Source organism: Neofelis nebulosa, chromosome 9 (genome assembly GCF_028018385.1).
Source record: "Neofelis nebulosa isolate mNeoNeb1 chromosome 9, mNeoNeb1.pri, whole genome shotgun sequence".
NCBI classification, from domain to species: Eukaryota; Metazoa; Chordata; class Mammalia; order Carnivora; family Felidae; genus Neofelis; species Neofelis nebulosa.
In genome coordinates this window covers 1,449,428-1,463,481 of record NC_080790.1, presented here as the reverse complement: position 1 = coordinate 1,463,481, position 14,054 = coordinate 1,449,428, and the positions used below count along the sequence as shown (strand labels likewise).

The window sequence follows — 14,054 nt, the reverse complement described above, 5'->3', positions numbered from 1 at the left end:
ACTGCAACCAGTGAACCTTGCATGACCAGAAGATGCCCAGAAACCCCCTTCTTCCTTTCACATTTCTTCCTCACCTCCTTGCTGTACTCCCAAATAATCAGGATTGATCCCCTCAGCCAACACCATACACCCTACATGGCCTGTTCCCCCAGTAACAGCAGAACCGAGAAAGAGAAAGCAGAGAGTAGAGAGAAAAGCATCATGCCCTTCTGTTGCTAGACAAAACCTAGAAGGTCCCAGACATGTAGATGCCCATAACTTTAGAAGATACAGGACCCTGTGTTTTTCACTGCATTTGTCTGATGGTCTCAAGTGAGCCTCTATCATGCCAAGAAATCTAGAGTGAGAGATACTCATACCTTAGGTCCTTCCAACATGTCACCATTGCCACAGTGACAGGCTTTCCAGCCAGCTTGACAGAAGAGGATTCTGTTTCCTGAAAATATGAAGAATTAATTAAACCTGAGACAAGATGGGAAAGATATACTGTTGGTCCCAGTACAGGAAGGAAAACTCTCCTGGCCTTGTCTCTTATTGGAATAAACTACATTTCCCTATGGTCGGAGCTGTGTTGGTCTGCTAGAATAGAGACATCACGCCCCTGGCTGGCGCTTGTGGTGAGTTACCACCATTCTCCAGGAGCCCTGCCTTGCCCACCAGCTGCACCAGTAAATGAAAGGGGACAAGATGAGAAGCCCTTCATTGCATCTCTGAAGACTTTGTTGGTGACACTAATGTGTGATTTTTCCAGTAATGCCCCATGCTTTGGTTTCCTCTGTTGATAGTCCTTTTTTTTTTTTTTTAATTTTTTAACATTTATTTATTTTTGAGACAGAGAGAGACAGAGCATGAACGGGGGAGGGGCAGAGAGAGAGGGAGACACAGAATCGGAAACAGGCTCCAGGCTCCGAGCCATCAGCCCAGAGCCCGACGCGGGGCTCGAACTCAAGGACCGCGAGATCGTGACCTGAGTTGAAGTCGGACGCTTAGCCGACTGAGCCACCCAGGGGCCCCGATAGTCCTTTTATTATGGATCTAAGGTACAGATTCTGCCGATTGTTGAATATGCATTTTTTATCTCTACCCTTAGGAATTTGGGGGAAACATAGGGAGAGTTTAAGTCCTCACTGACCTAATGTATCACCAGCCCCTTTCCCTGTAAGACCCCACTTTACCCTGTAAGCCAAATGATATTTTGGGTTCCCAGGAGCTAGGGGAAGCTAGTGTCCAATGATGCCTATAATTTCTCTGACAAACGGCTACAGGTCGTCTGAGAAAGGATCATTTATTTTCATGATATTACTGCAAGGTCTTTCTTCAAAGACATCCTTCATTCTCAATGCCCTGGGTCTGGGAATCTACTAATTTCCAGGATCAGGTGAAGGATGCCGAATCTTCATGGTGGCGCTCACGTCAGACCCCTGTTTACAGATACCAAGTCTCTTCAGTTCTGCAAATCAGACAGGATCACTGTGTGCCACCTTCTTTCTCAGTCCAGTGGATCATCCCACACGGCCACAGTGGAGAATTTAATTGTTTTGACACCAGGTACCATGAGTAGTAAATTCCCATCTTGCTAGACGCTCTCTGCCATGAAGTAATGAATCTTGATTTCTCCCATTTATCCTATTTTGACTTGTCTGCCACATGCCAAGTACCAATATGTGTGTTACTCAGTGTACTCGTTCACGTGAATATGATGCTGACTTGAGCAGAAAGACAGAACTGCCAGGACAGTTGGAATGCCAGACTTGGAGGCTAGCTTGTTGGCAGCAAAGCTTAAAAATATGCAGCAGAGCCGGTCCAGTTAGGACACTGACGTCACCACCATAGCACAAGACACTGACATTCCTCTCCATGAATTGATTAATCGATTAATTAATTGTGCTAAACTGCCACCATTATCATGAAAGGGGTTTGGAAGGCCAAGCTTCTTTGTGCAACCAACTCAAGATTCAAACTTTAAGATGGGCTCATAGTAATGGTAGGTCACGGGTCATGTGCCCATAACGTCACTGTAAGGGAAGTCGGGAAAAAATACCTGGTAATGTTAGTATCTGTAGTAAGAGGCAGCTCTTACCTACTAAGGATACCCAAATGTCGGGGAGGTACTGAATATTGGGAGGAGATTCAGATGCTGGAAACTCAAAGAGAATGAGATGTTTGCTGCAGTGAAGACGAGGGAATGTGGTATATTTTCCTCTTGTTTATCCTTAGTATCTTCCTGCACCCAAGGGTTTTCTAGATTCTCTTTTCCTACAGATTTCAATACAAAAAGGATGCTAGACATACATGATACTTATTACTGTTTTCAGTACAATGAAGAATAATTCAATCCCAAATAAGGTAAATGGTCTAAGATGCATCTTTCTTAATTTAGTGGTGAGGCCCATTCGTGAATTGGAGAATCTATCAGTGCCAGAAACATGTGCCTTGTGTGGCACAATCACCATGTGCTCAGAAGCCTATGTTCCTTTCCTCAAATATCTTGGATAGGTGTTGATGTATTAAACATATGATTACAGGTCAGAAAATGTGATATAAAGACTCCAGGTGTGAGAGAATTCAGAGAGTGGGGATCAGGAAAGTACTTGTTTTATAAAATCGTAGCTCATTTTCTTTAAATTATGAACTTGGGTATGAAATAAATATATTTTACAGATTATCCTAGTTTGTTGGCTCTAATCATCTAACTCTTAAATTCTTGACACTCTCTTAGATCTCAGAATTACATTTGATGCAATTAATAACTCTATATTTTGCCCTAAAATGACCAGCTCCATAAAGTCAGGCCAAGGGGTCTGAATATGAATGCTTTAGAATCCTATTTGTTCAGACTCTTCCAATATCTGTTAGCATGCATTAGAACAGTCAACCCAAGGCAGATTCAAGAGTCTCACCAAGCTCATGGCCTGTCTGATCCAACCTCCATCTGCCTATAACTATCCTTGATGCACCAACTCTTTGTGCCACGACCTCCAGATTTCTTTCTCACTCCTGTCTTTCAAGTAAATCACCTTCACTTTATTTCTTTTTACCGTTTGACATTGAGCATTCTATAGGTGTGTTGACTGATTACAGCTAATCCCCTGCACTGAAGGTGGGTTTCCCATCTTTATCGTTGTTTGATACATTACTACAGTAGCTCTTACCTCATATAAGTCTAACTTGGAAAGCCCAACCGTCAGTGGAGTGGGGGCTATCTCATGCCTAGTTTGCATGGCATACACGTTGGCATGGTGGTGTCCAGGTTTTAACTATCTGCTACCCAGGTGTGATGATTTATCCTGTTTGCTACTGTCCTAAGTTAGTGCAAGGCTCCCTTTTATACCGCACCATTCCTTCACTGATGCAAGTGTAGGTCTTAAGAAAATTTAAAAAGATCCTTTAGGACAATGTCATGAACTTCCTGTACCAAGATTCAGAAAGGTTATCCTCACGCTTCACGTGGAGATCTGGTCCCCACTCCTTTGCCTTGGTGTGAAACATGGCATCTGAACAGATGCAAAGGCCCCTGTAGATACATATCATGTTGAGAGCAGACTCTGGCCACAAGTCCAGACATCCGCTCACTGTCGGTTGGCAAGTTCAGGACATGCAGCGGATAGTTGGAGCCCAGCCTACCATACGGCGTGCCTTCCTAGTGCACAGCCTACCATATAGTGTGCGTTCGTAGTTCAAGCCACAAGTGCACCTGGAGTTTATCTTCTTTGTGTTAAAGTGGAGGACGTGCCGATTAAAAGGGAACACATTCGTATTTTCTCTTAGAAAGTAGTTAATTGTTGAGCTACTAATTAATCAGTTCATAAGATAATGTGAATAAGCTGCATTTCCTAATATAGAAAGCCAACAAACATCCAAGGGCAACATACTATATTAGAAATAATTTAAGGAAGTGTCTGATAGATCCCTGGAAGCGAAAATGATGCATCGCATGGTTTAATCAAAAACTACGGTAAGAGCTCCAACCTGAATAGCCTTTTGGGGTACTCCCATCCTGATGTGTCCTAAGGGTTTTATTTACTTCACCGGCCTGCAGAGTACCAGGTTTCCATGTATGAAGTGGGCCCACGATGTAACTGCGAAGTACAGACGGAAGCACTGCTTGGCAGCTCCATGATCTCTGTGCATTCTCCTTCTTTTAAGCCACCTGAGTGCTGGCATGTCAGGCTCCGGAGTCCTCAGAGGATGGAGGCAGCAGCCAGACTCTGGCCGGGCCCTCCTTGTCCGTGAGATGCGGTGGGGCTGCAGGCTCCGGCTGTGTGGTGAGGGGTAGGCGCTCCCTCCCTGCACAGCCCAGAGATTCCTGAACTTTGTGGCCAACACTAGATGCCACACTCGTTGACCCCGGGGCGTGTCCTGTCAGTGAGATACACCTGCAGCTTCAGGTAACCAAAGTGGTTGAAACAATATCATGCCTCTGTGTGCACGTGCGCATATGTGTGCGTGTGCACATGTTTGTGCACAAAGGCTTACATGGGTGCAGGCGTCCTGTATCCGATAGACGGTGTATTTTCACGGACATGTACATATGTCTAAGGAACATATTCACGTATATAAGTCTGTGATTTAAAACACCATGCCTGGGGCGCCTGGGTGGCGCAGTCGGTTAAGCGGCCGACTTCAGCCAGGTCACGATCTCGCGGTCCGTGAGTTCGAGCCCCGCGTCGGGCTCTGTGCTGACAGCTCGGAGCCTGGAGCCTGTTTCGGATTCTGTGTCTCCCTCTCTCTCTGCCCCTCCCCCGTTCATGCTTTGTCTCTCTCTGTCCCAAAAATAAATAATAATAAAAAAAAAAAAAAAAAAAAAAACACCATGCCTTAGTATCATTTAGAGATTTATTTCCTTCTTACTACAAGATAAGATACTTGGGGTTAAATTATAACTAAGAAAACTGAACCCAGTGCCAACACAGCTGAGCTAAGGCAGAGAAACACAGAAGCGTGTGTCTGTGTGTAGGCACACACATTTATTCTTTTCATTTGGACCTTATTTTTTAAAAGTATATTTGGGAGTATTTTAAAGTAATAATAGATTGTATATTCAAACTCTTAAAAATAGTGCAGCAGAGTTCACTATTTGACGAAAACATACAAATTTTCTGTACATTTTATTCTGCTTACTTCTTTTAGAGAAATGCTTTGTCCTCTGTAAAATGGAAGCATTCCATAGTGCTACGTCTAGCTCTCTGACCATTCTGGAGTCCTCCTTTCCTCGGTAGTGACCACGCAACCTGAAGAAGTGTCCCTTACAGGCGGCTGCTTGTCTGGGGGGCTCAGGATCAGTGTCTGAGACACAGGAGAATGCATGCTCCCATTTTTTTTCCACTGACTGTAAATGATTCCTATTCTTTGCTCCACAGAACATCCGATGTGCTGCCCAATCAGCTGAAAAAGCTGCGCAGACGTCATTAGTTCTGTGTGTGCGTGTGTGTGTGTGTGTGTGTGTGTGTGAGAGAGAGAGAGAGAGAGAGGGAGAGAGAGAGGGAGAGAGAGAGGGGAGCCGGCAGCTGCTTTGCCTCGTGCCGAGTGGAGTCTCCATTAGGGCAGCTCTATTGATTTCTGATTCGCACTGCAGCAACAGGGCAGGGGTGCGGGAGAGAAAAGATCACATCTCAGAGATAAGCATCACTAACGGCAAAAATAAGTACACACACACACACACACACACACACACAACACGCTCATCACGCATCTGTTACCAAAAGGAATCGAGAAGGGAAATTAAGACAGCAAAATTGAAAGATTATTATAACTTAGAAAAATGTATAATAAAAATAAAGTATAATGAATTCAGGAAAACCCTTGGTTCTAATTTTTAAGCCATTTCTTTTTAATGAGAGATGATCATGCTCTGATTTCCAGAATGCCTTAAAAAAACGGAAAAATTGGACAGAGATGCTGGAAAGTATAGCTTCTTTGAGGGCAGTCTTGAAGCTCTGCCTGAGAATTATGAAAAAAGGTCAGAAATTTATTTTTATTAAATTTGTTAGATTATTGTATCAGTTAGTCAGCTTTCATTTTCCTGTTTTGGATGCTTTGTGCTGCAGAATATCTGGGATACAGTAGCAGGTGGGTTGCAAAGCCTTGAAACAGAAATAGGTTGCATTTCAGAGTCCAACTGTGAGCCTGTGAAGCAGCGAGCGCTCTCTCAAGGTCTGTTGCCTCAGATTTGGTTAGAAATGATTGTATCTAGGTGTAGGATGGTGACTTGGTCTTTCAGACGGCTTGAGTTCATAACTGGCCCTTTTACCCTAAGACTTATCAGCCACCTCCCTCCCCCGAAGAATGACGGAGGTAAGTGCAGCTTTACCATAATGGTGCTGTCAGGCAGGCAGTCTGCATGTGAGCAGCGGAAAATCAGAAGAACCGAAGAATCCATTCCCATCCCCCACCCCCGACCACGCACACGCGCACACACACACACCCACACACACACACATACTCCAACACCAGTCGGTTAAGGGGAAAAAGGGCGATACCTTTTTAAAAAACGAAAGGCAGTAAGCCATTATTAGCAAGAGCTATATTGAGCATGCTTGCCAGACAGGCAGCAAAGCCAAGCTCCAGTTCCGCCCAGACATGTGCCTTGCCATTTTCATTTTAATCAGCCTGCTCAGGATGGCTGCTGATTCATTTTGCAGGATGTCCCCCTGGGAGCCAAGGTGGAAGCCTGAAGCAAGCTGCTACTGCATCAATGCAGGACAGCACATCAGACAGGGAGAGTGGGGGAGGAGGAGGCGGGAGATTCCACATTCCAAATTTCAACATGGCTATTTAAACATCCTTCCCGAAAGCAAGTCCACTACAGAAAAGATAATGAAACGAAAATAAAGAAAAGATATGTCACATTGTCATTCCATTACCAAACCACCCCCCTCCGATCACACACACACACACACACACACACACACACACATGCGAGCGCGCATTTCCACAGCATGCCTTGAAATTCTAGTTTTCTTCATGGTCAGTGCAAACTGCAGTGTGTGTGTGTGTGTGTGTGTGTGTGTGTGTGTGTTTACCTGGTAACTAGCTGGGGTGGTACACCTGATTTAGCTGGAGACTTTGATTTGTGGGATTGACAACCTTATTATGCAGTGAGCTTATTATTGATATTATTCTGCTCTCGGTTGCCATGGCCACCTTGTGAGAGACATTCAATTTTCTCTCTTCCATCATCATTATCTATGAGGCCATCTGTTGTGGAAAATGAATTCAGCCTCATTTGCATGACTGATAAGCAATTTTTTTTTTTATCTATTTAACAGAAGGTCATATGCCGGGGATTTGGAGCTCGTGAAAAAAAAAATGTGGAGGAAAAAAAAAGCATATCGAGAGCATGAGTGGGAGTGTGTGCATCAGGGGACGCATGTGGAAGTGAAACAGATCCCTCAGGCCTGCGAGCCGATCGCACTGCATTTGTCAGTCCTGCCCGGGCGACATTTTTTCCCTAAGCTACCGCACACTAAGCAGTGAGAGAGCTTTCCTCGCAGTCTTCTTGAAGCCCCCTGATTTTTTTACTTATTGTTGGTGGGTGTATTTCATTTTATGCTTTATTCCCTGGACTATGGGTTATGATGTCAATATTCACTGGAGACAAAAAGCAACCTTTTCTGCATCTCGGTGGTAGGCATATTCCTCTCTTCCTTTCAGACCGGTGGTGGAAAGGGGTTTTCTTTTCTTTGGCTGTCTGTTGAGCCAGCACAGTTACCAGCAGTGAGTTTGTCTTGAACTTGTGAGCGGCTGTGGTCATGGCGTGAGGTATGTGGTCTTCGTGAGGTGAATTCTGTGGACTCGGTGGACAGCGGACGTGTTTCCGTGGTCTGGAGCCTCGTGCTGCAGTGTCCATTGTTTGCTCCTTTTTAAAGTTATTTTTACAGCATGGCTGGGAGCTGCAATGTTCCAGGTCTAGAGAGTGCGTAATCCACAGAAGTCTCTCTTTACGGCAAAATGGGTATTGAGATGCATGCCTTAACTGTGGTGTTGTTTATTTAAAAAAAAAAAAAAAAAAAAAAACTTGCTGCATGACGATCCTTGGAGGATTTGCGGGCACTGAAGCCAGAACTTCACAGAGACTTTACTGGGTTACTTTACATTGCAAATAAAGCATAGCATTTTTACAGAGGCTGTTAAAACATGAGATGTCCTTGCTGTGATGTTACATTTGCCTAGATGGTAAGAAAGTTGGCTTATATTGTTTACACTCAGAAACTCGAAGATTTTTAACTATAGCCTGAATGTTTGAAGTTCATAATGATGAAACATTATTTCAATTATAACAGAAATATGTCTTCTAAAGCAACTTAAATTAATAAACTGGAAGTTTAAACTGCACACTTTAATTTCAAGATAGGTCACAATAAAGAAATAAATATATATGCAAATATTCACATGATAGTTATTTATTCAAAATATAGAGCACTGATTTTTGAAGTTAGTATGAAACTAGCCATGACAATTTTTTTATGTTACTAACACTATATAATCTATAGAATTTTTAAGTTATTTATTTACTTAGGGTAAAAATATTTTTATAGGAGCTTTTTGGCTTAAGTGTATTTTACTGCACAAAATTAACTTCATAGAGAAAAGCACCCTACCACCACCCTTATAGGCATAAGGGAGTCTGTCTAATTGTTCAAGTTCATAAAAGTTATGTTGCTTTCTAACTGATACAGATAAAAATGTGATCACCTTTAAAAAAATGGTTTGCACAGTATTCCTTTTTGAAAAACAGTTCCATTGCATTCCTGTAAGTTTTCACCTCTCAAGAACTTTGAATACAAAGTGTTGATTGTATATTACATGCACTACCAAGTGACACATTCTAGAAAAATGGAAGTTTATTTTTTCTAATTGATGTGGAAGAAAGTGTATTATTCTATGATCTTGAGTACAATAAAGGTGGTTAAAGTTCTCCTTAAAGTTGAACTGTGGTTACATATTTTCTGTATTAGAGACAATAGACCATGGCTGATGTGTTTGTAAGATAGTTTTTTACTTGATGGCACTTCTTTTAAAACTCTTGCTACAGTAGCACGGACTACTCATAGGCACCAGCGGCTGTTATATAATCCTTCCTTTTTAAATCAGCCATTTTTTAAATATATTTTAGCTTGAGTATTAGAGAAATGATTTCATTTTAAATATTAATTTCACACTTAGAAAGTTCAAAACAACAAAAGCCTGATAGTTTGTGAGGATTATTTAACGTGACATCACTTTTCTCAGGGGACTGTAGTTAAAGCACAGTAGCGTGATACCTGGATCTGTATTATAAGATGAAGGATTATGCTGTTGCCTTTTGATCAGTACATGTAGCCTTCAGATTTGTAAAGCAGAATTGTCAACTTCTGAGAAACCTAGGAGGTAGCATAGTTGATTTTTCCCTCCCCCCCCCCCCAAAAAAAGTTAATTACCAATCTTGGTTGGATTCTTCCTTGCCTCCCTGACATTTGACTGCTGCTAATTCACTGATTAATCTCATTAATGTGATTATAGTGGGATTTGGAGCTGGCTGCCATTGTTCTGTAGACAGTGCTATTCAGCCTGAGCACTTTGCCACCTCATTCAGTTTTGCTGTGATTTTTCAAAGGCTGGTTGAGTGAGCTATTGTGAGCAAGGCTCCTCTCCCTTTCCCTTTCAGCACCGGGAGCTGTCCGCTGCTGATAGCAATTACATTCAGCGGTGACTGACTTCCTACTAGTTTACTGGCAATGTGAAAATGGCTTACTTTCATCACCTTAATGATTGTGCTCCTTGAGGAAGAAGCAGGAGCAGCCTTTACGGTCACAATTGGGTGTTCTGAAGATGGTGGCAGAAAGGATATGCAATCTCAGTATTTTATTTTGCACATAAAAATTTTACCCTACTTTCCAAATCACCAAACATGATTTCATTAGAATTACGTGCACACGTACACTGTGAGTGGAAAAACTATAAACACTAGGTAGACGTGTTTTTTCAAGTGGAAAATATTTTTGTGATAGAAATTTATGTAATAATTGATAAAATTTTATTTTCGGAACCATGAACTAGGATTATCAAGATGAACCAGTAAAGCAATAAATAACTGCACGTAAAACATAAATTTCAACTTCTCTTGAGCTAAACTTGCATCGTCCAGTAAAACTTAGGCTGATTTCATACATGTGAAGCTGACATCGAAGTTGAAGGCCCAATAATTTGTGACCGTGGATGTGTGATGTACCAAAATCCCTGAAGGAATGAAAGCACCTAATTTCCTTTTGGGTTATAAAAACAGCACAAGCATGATTTTAGGAAAATGTGAGCATTTTTAGAAAAGGAGCCTCTTCAGTGTATGGTTTTCATTGTTCCTGATGTGTTTTCACATAGCTTATTTATTTTTTACTGTCTTGAAAATATTTATGTTTCATGGCTTACTACTGAATGCACCTGATGTTTTATGTCTGTTTTCTATGCCAATTTTCAATACATTAGGGAGAAGAAATAACTTATTTTTGCAACTTCAAGGTTTTTTGAAGTTTCTCTATTCGTTAAAACTATACTTGAAATTTAGAGTCAGTAATATGACTATTTGTTGATTTGCTTTTAGAAACACCTCACATGTGTGATTCCAAACCAGTCCTCTGTGAAAAAATTATTCTGTTGCCTAAATAATATTTTCAGAGTCATATGGGTAGATTTCCAACTCTACCTGTAAGATAATCTAATTTGAGGGAGAGGTATTGTTTAAGAAACACAGTATATCACCTAAAATACTTTGTTTACTTATTTCATATTTTAATGGCTATCTTTTTAACTTCAAACAACTTAACATTTTAATTACCCTTAAATATTTTATATCAAGAAACCCACTTAGTGTACTAAGAGGGATTAGCAAGGTGCTTTTCGGTAAAGACCGCCCTGCCCTGACATTGAAGTGTGGCCCATCTGGCTGTCCCCTTGAGTTCAGGGCTACAATTCCAATCAATAACCAGGTTTTCAACTGCATCTACTACCTAGCCATAAAGTCTGCCTTCACACAAAGTCCCACCAGAAGTCTGTCCAGGAAGCAAATGAATGCAGATTCAGAAAGAAAGATCTTTATTTTTGGTAAATTCTTACAATCAAATTACTTCATATCATAATTTCATTGCAATAGTATTATTTGTTTTCTTACTTTCAAATTTTTAAAAGGGCCCTTTTCACAAATGTCTTCTTTTTGTTTTCTTTGAAAATATGTGTAGCATTCCTTAGAAAGGAGTAACAGAGGCTAAGGCTAAACTTGAACAAGACTTGCAAATGATTAACATATTTTTCAGCACGCCAGCTAAGTTTCACCAAACCACATTCTTTACCACAACCCTACACCTGGCACTGATCTATGTTTGTTCCAAATTAAACTGAAGAGAAAAGATATTACAAACTTTAAGTTGTGTGTGTGCATAAAATTATTTTTTAAATTCTATTTTGCACTGGTGGGGGTAAATTGTATCCAAATATTATGTGTGACTGATATTTAAAGAAAGGATATTTTTTTTAAATTGGCACATACCACAAATTAGAAATCTTGTCTACAATGATCATAACTTGTACAAGAAATAATATTAAACTCTCTACTTTTGTAGTAATCTATTGTATGATTTTTCTGATATCAGATTATTTTAAGGTAGCAGCTATACATTTTCCATGAGTAGGCTGTATTTCAATGCAACATGGTTTCATTTTGGAGTATGCTTTGTGTCCTGTCCTCTCTCTCCCTCTCTCTCTCTCTCTCTCTCTCTCTCTCTCTCTCTCCCTCCCTCCCTCCCTCTCCCTGCCTCTCCCTCTCCCTCCCTCTCCCCCTCCCTCTCCCCCTCCCTCTTCCTCTCTCTGTAACTCTGTTCCTGTTTGTCTGTTTTTGCCTCCCTCTCTTCTCTCTGTGTCTCTTTCACACCTGCATTGTTCAAGCATACACAATGATTTTTCTATGCCTGTTTTCACAATGAAACTGTTTTAAGCTTTGACATCATAATGAGTCCTCAGGGTATCTGTAGAAGTAATCAGAGATGGCAGAGAAAATGTAAGCCAGGTGTTATAAAAGTAGGAAGAACGCACAAATGCCTATTTATTATGTGAAGAAATACTGATAGGCATTGGTGTGTCGGGCTGTTCTCTTGGAAAATTTTTCCTAAAATGTATCTCTTTAAAAAAAAATCCTTACTCCCCACGTGGTGATTATTGGAAAAGTTGGGAGGGGGAGGAAAATATTTTAGTCTCAGTGAAAGGGGTGTTGTGCTGTGAGAAGGCAGAATGGTACAGGATATTCTCCTAAAGCATCTCTAGCTCTCGCACTGCAGTGATTTCCAGCAGGGCTGGGTGGGAAGGGAACTGTAGCCTGTGTAGGAACCAGTGTGTCTGGTCTCAACACGTCAGGCAAGAGGCTCGGGCTTTAGGGGAATCACCTCTGAAAGCTGGAATAAGGTGTTCTTGGGAACTTCAGACTTCTGTGCTGCCCACCCCCCACCCCCACCCCGACGGAAGCCACAGTCAGCATTGTGTTCTGTGGAAAGCCTGCAGTGGTTTATCACTGGTGGTGGTTCTGCCCCAGACTCTCCGTCTACACAGTGAGCTGACAGTGACAGCGCTGGAGGGTAGGGGCGGATGGAGCGGGGATGTATAGGGAGACGCGATCAACACGTGCCATGGGCTCTCCACAGCAGAAATAGCCCTGCATGTGTAGAGAAATAGACTGCGGAACGGGATCTCTCTCGATGGCCACCAACTCTTCTGCGAAAAGGTATCGCTTTCTCTCTATTTCAAGGCTGCATATGATTTATCTGCTTGTTGCAACTTCCAGCTCTTTAGAATTATTTCATCTGATCTCCCCAGCAAATGGTTGTTTCCCTCCCTACCTGTCGTCAGTTCTTATTTGATGACAGATCACAGCACTTCTTAAAATCGCCTGGTTTGGTGTGCAAATGAGCCAAGAATGGGCTCCTTCTCCAAGAGAGCTAGACCTCCGGTATCACATCATCGTGGGCAGGCCCCCAGATACCTGTGTGCTGCTGGGTTGTCATTAAACAGAAGTCTGTGTCTGCAAGGCTAGCGTCCAGGGGGAGGAGTGGGAGGTGCTAAGTAGCCTTTGTGATTTAATGTGGACTTTCGTAGTGGTGAGTGTTATAACAGAGGTCTGCAGACAGAAGCCATCTATAAAATCAGCACTTTTTTTTTTTTACCGGAAAAATGCTAATGAAAGTCATATATCTATGTTCCTTTCCGTATTTTGAAATCGTATGTGGTCTTGCCTTTGCGGATCAAACTTTCTCTGATATTTTTTTTCCCTTCGAGCAATACTGAGAGATGGATGGTGTTTGAACTTTCTTGGAGAGATAGTTTTATGTCTTTTGTTTTAAAAGAAAGTGATAAAAGGAGCTGGTAGTGAGGGAGAACCCAGTGTGGTTGGCAACCCCAGGGACGGTTAAGACTCAGTTCCAGTTAACTCTTGTGTAACTGCTCTTCCCCTTTTGCGGTCCAGCACAGGCTTCGGAACCTCTTTTTGTTTTGTTTGGATGCTAGGCACTCGCACCATGTGAAACACTGCAGGTCTGGCTGACTCTGCGAGACTCCTTTGGCCACAGTGTGAATCCACCACAACATCAATGACGGGAGGTGGGGGGTGTTTTTAGACACACTGCCTCCCGGGTGACTGTTCCCAGCCTGCCTCTGGTATTCACAGTTCCCATCTATTACAGTGAATACGGCTCTGCACATGATACCCATTCTGCTCCGGAGATTTAGGGGCCTGTGGGTACAATGTAAGAAACATACAGCACGCATCCCCAATCTTGTCTGACTGTGTTGCAAGCTTCATAAACAGGAAGGTTAGAAATGACTGGTTGAAGCCACAGCTATCCCTTGAAACATACCTAGCGCAGCGCTGAAGTCCCCTCCCCGGGCTAGGATTTGGGGAAATGGATATGTTTGGTAGTTCTTAGAGGATGCAGCCCGACACAGGGTAAGTCAGCGGCGTGCTGGTGGTGCTGTGCGGCCATGGCCTCCCCGGGAGCCCCGCTCGGCACGCGCGACAGCCTGGCCGGCGTTTAGTGGTG

The 14,054-nt window shown here is 42.4% G+C and overlaps 1 protein-coding gene across 19 annotated transcripts in view; it reads left to right on the top strand.

Moving 5' to 3' along the window:
* The first annotated feature begins 7,221 nt into the window (after nucleotides 1–7,221).
* Nucleotides 7,222–14,054, top strand: part of MYT1L (myelin transcription factor 1 like) — a 430,813-nt gene continuing 423,980 nt past the window's right edge. For 3 of the 19 annotated variants that reach the window (XM_058682393.1, XM_058682391.1, XM_058682383.1), the window contains exon 1: nucleotides 7,328–7,530. The gene's annotated coding sequence lies outside the window, so the exon portion shown is untranslated. Of the gene's footprint in view, nucleotides 7,627–7,673; nucleotides 7,762–12,337; nucleotides 12,743–13,750; nucleotides 13,961–14,054 lie in introns of those variants that run through there. The other 16 variants (XR_009248133.1, XM_058682400.1, XM_058682396.1 and 13 more) reach the window with 14 other exon arrangements.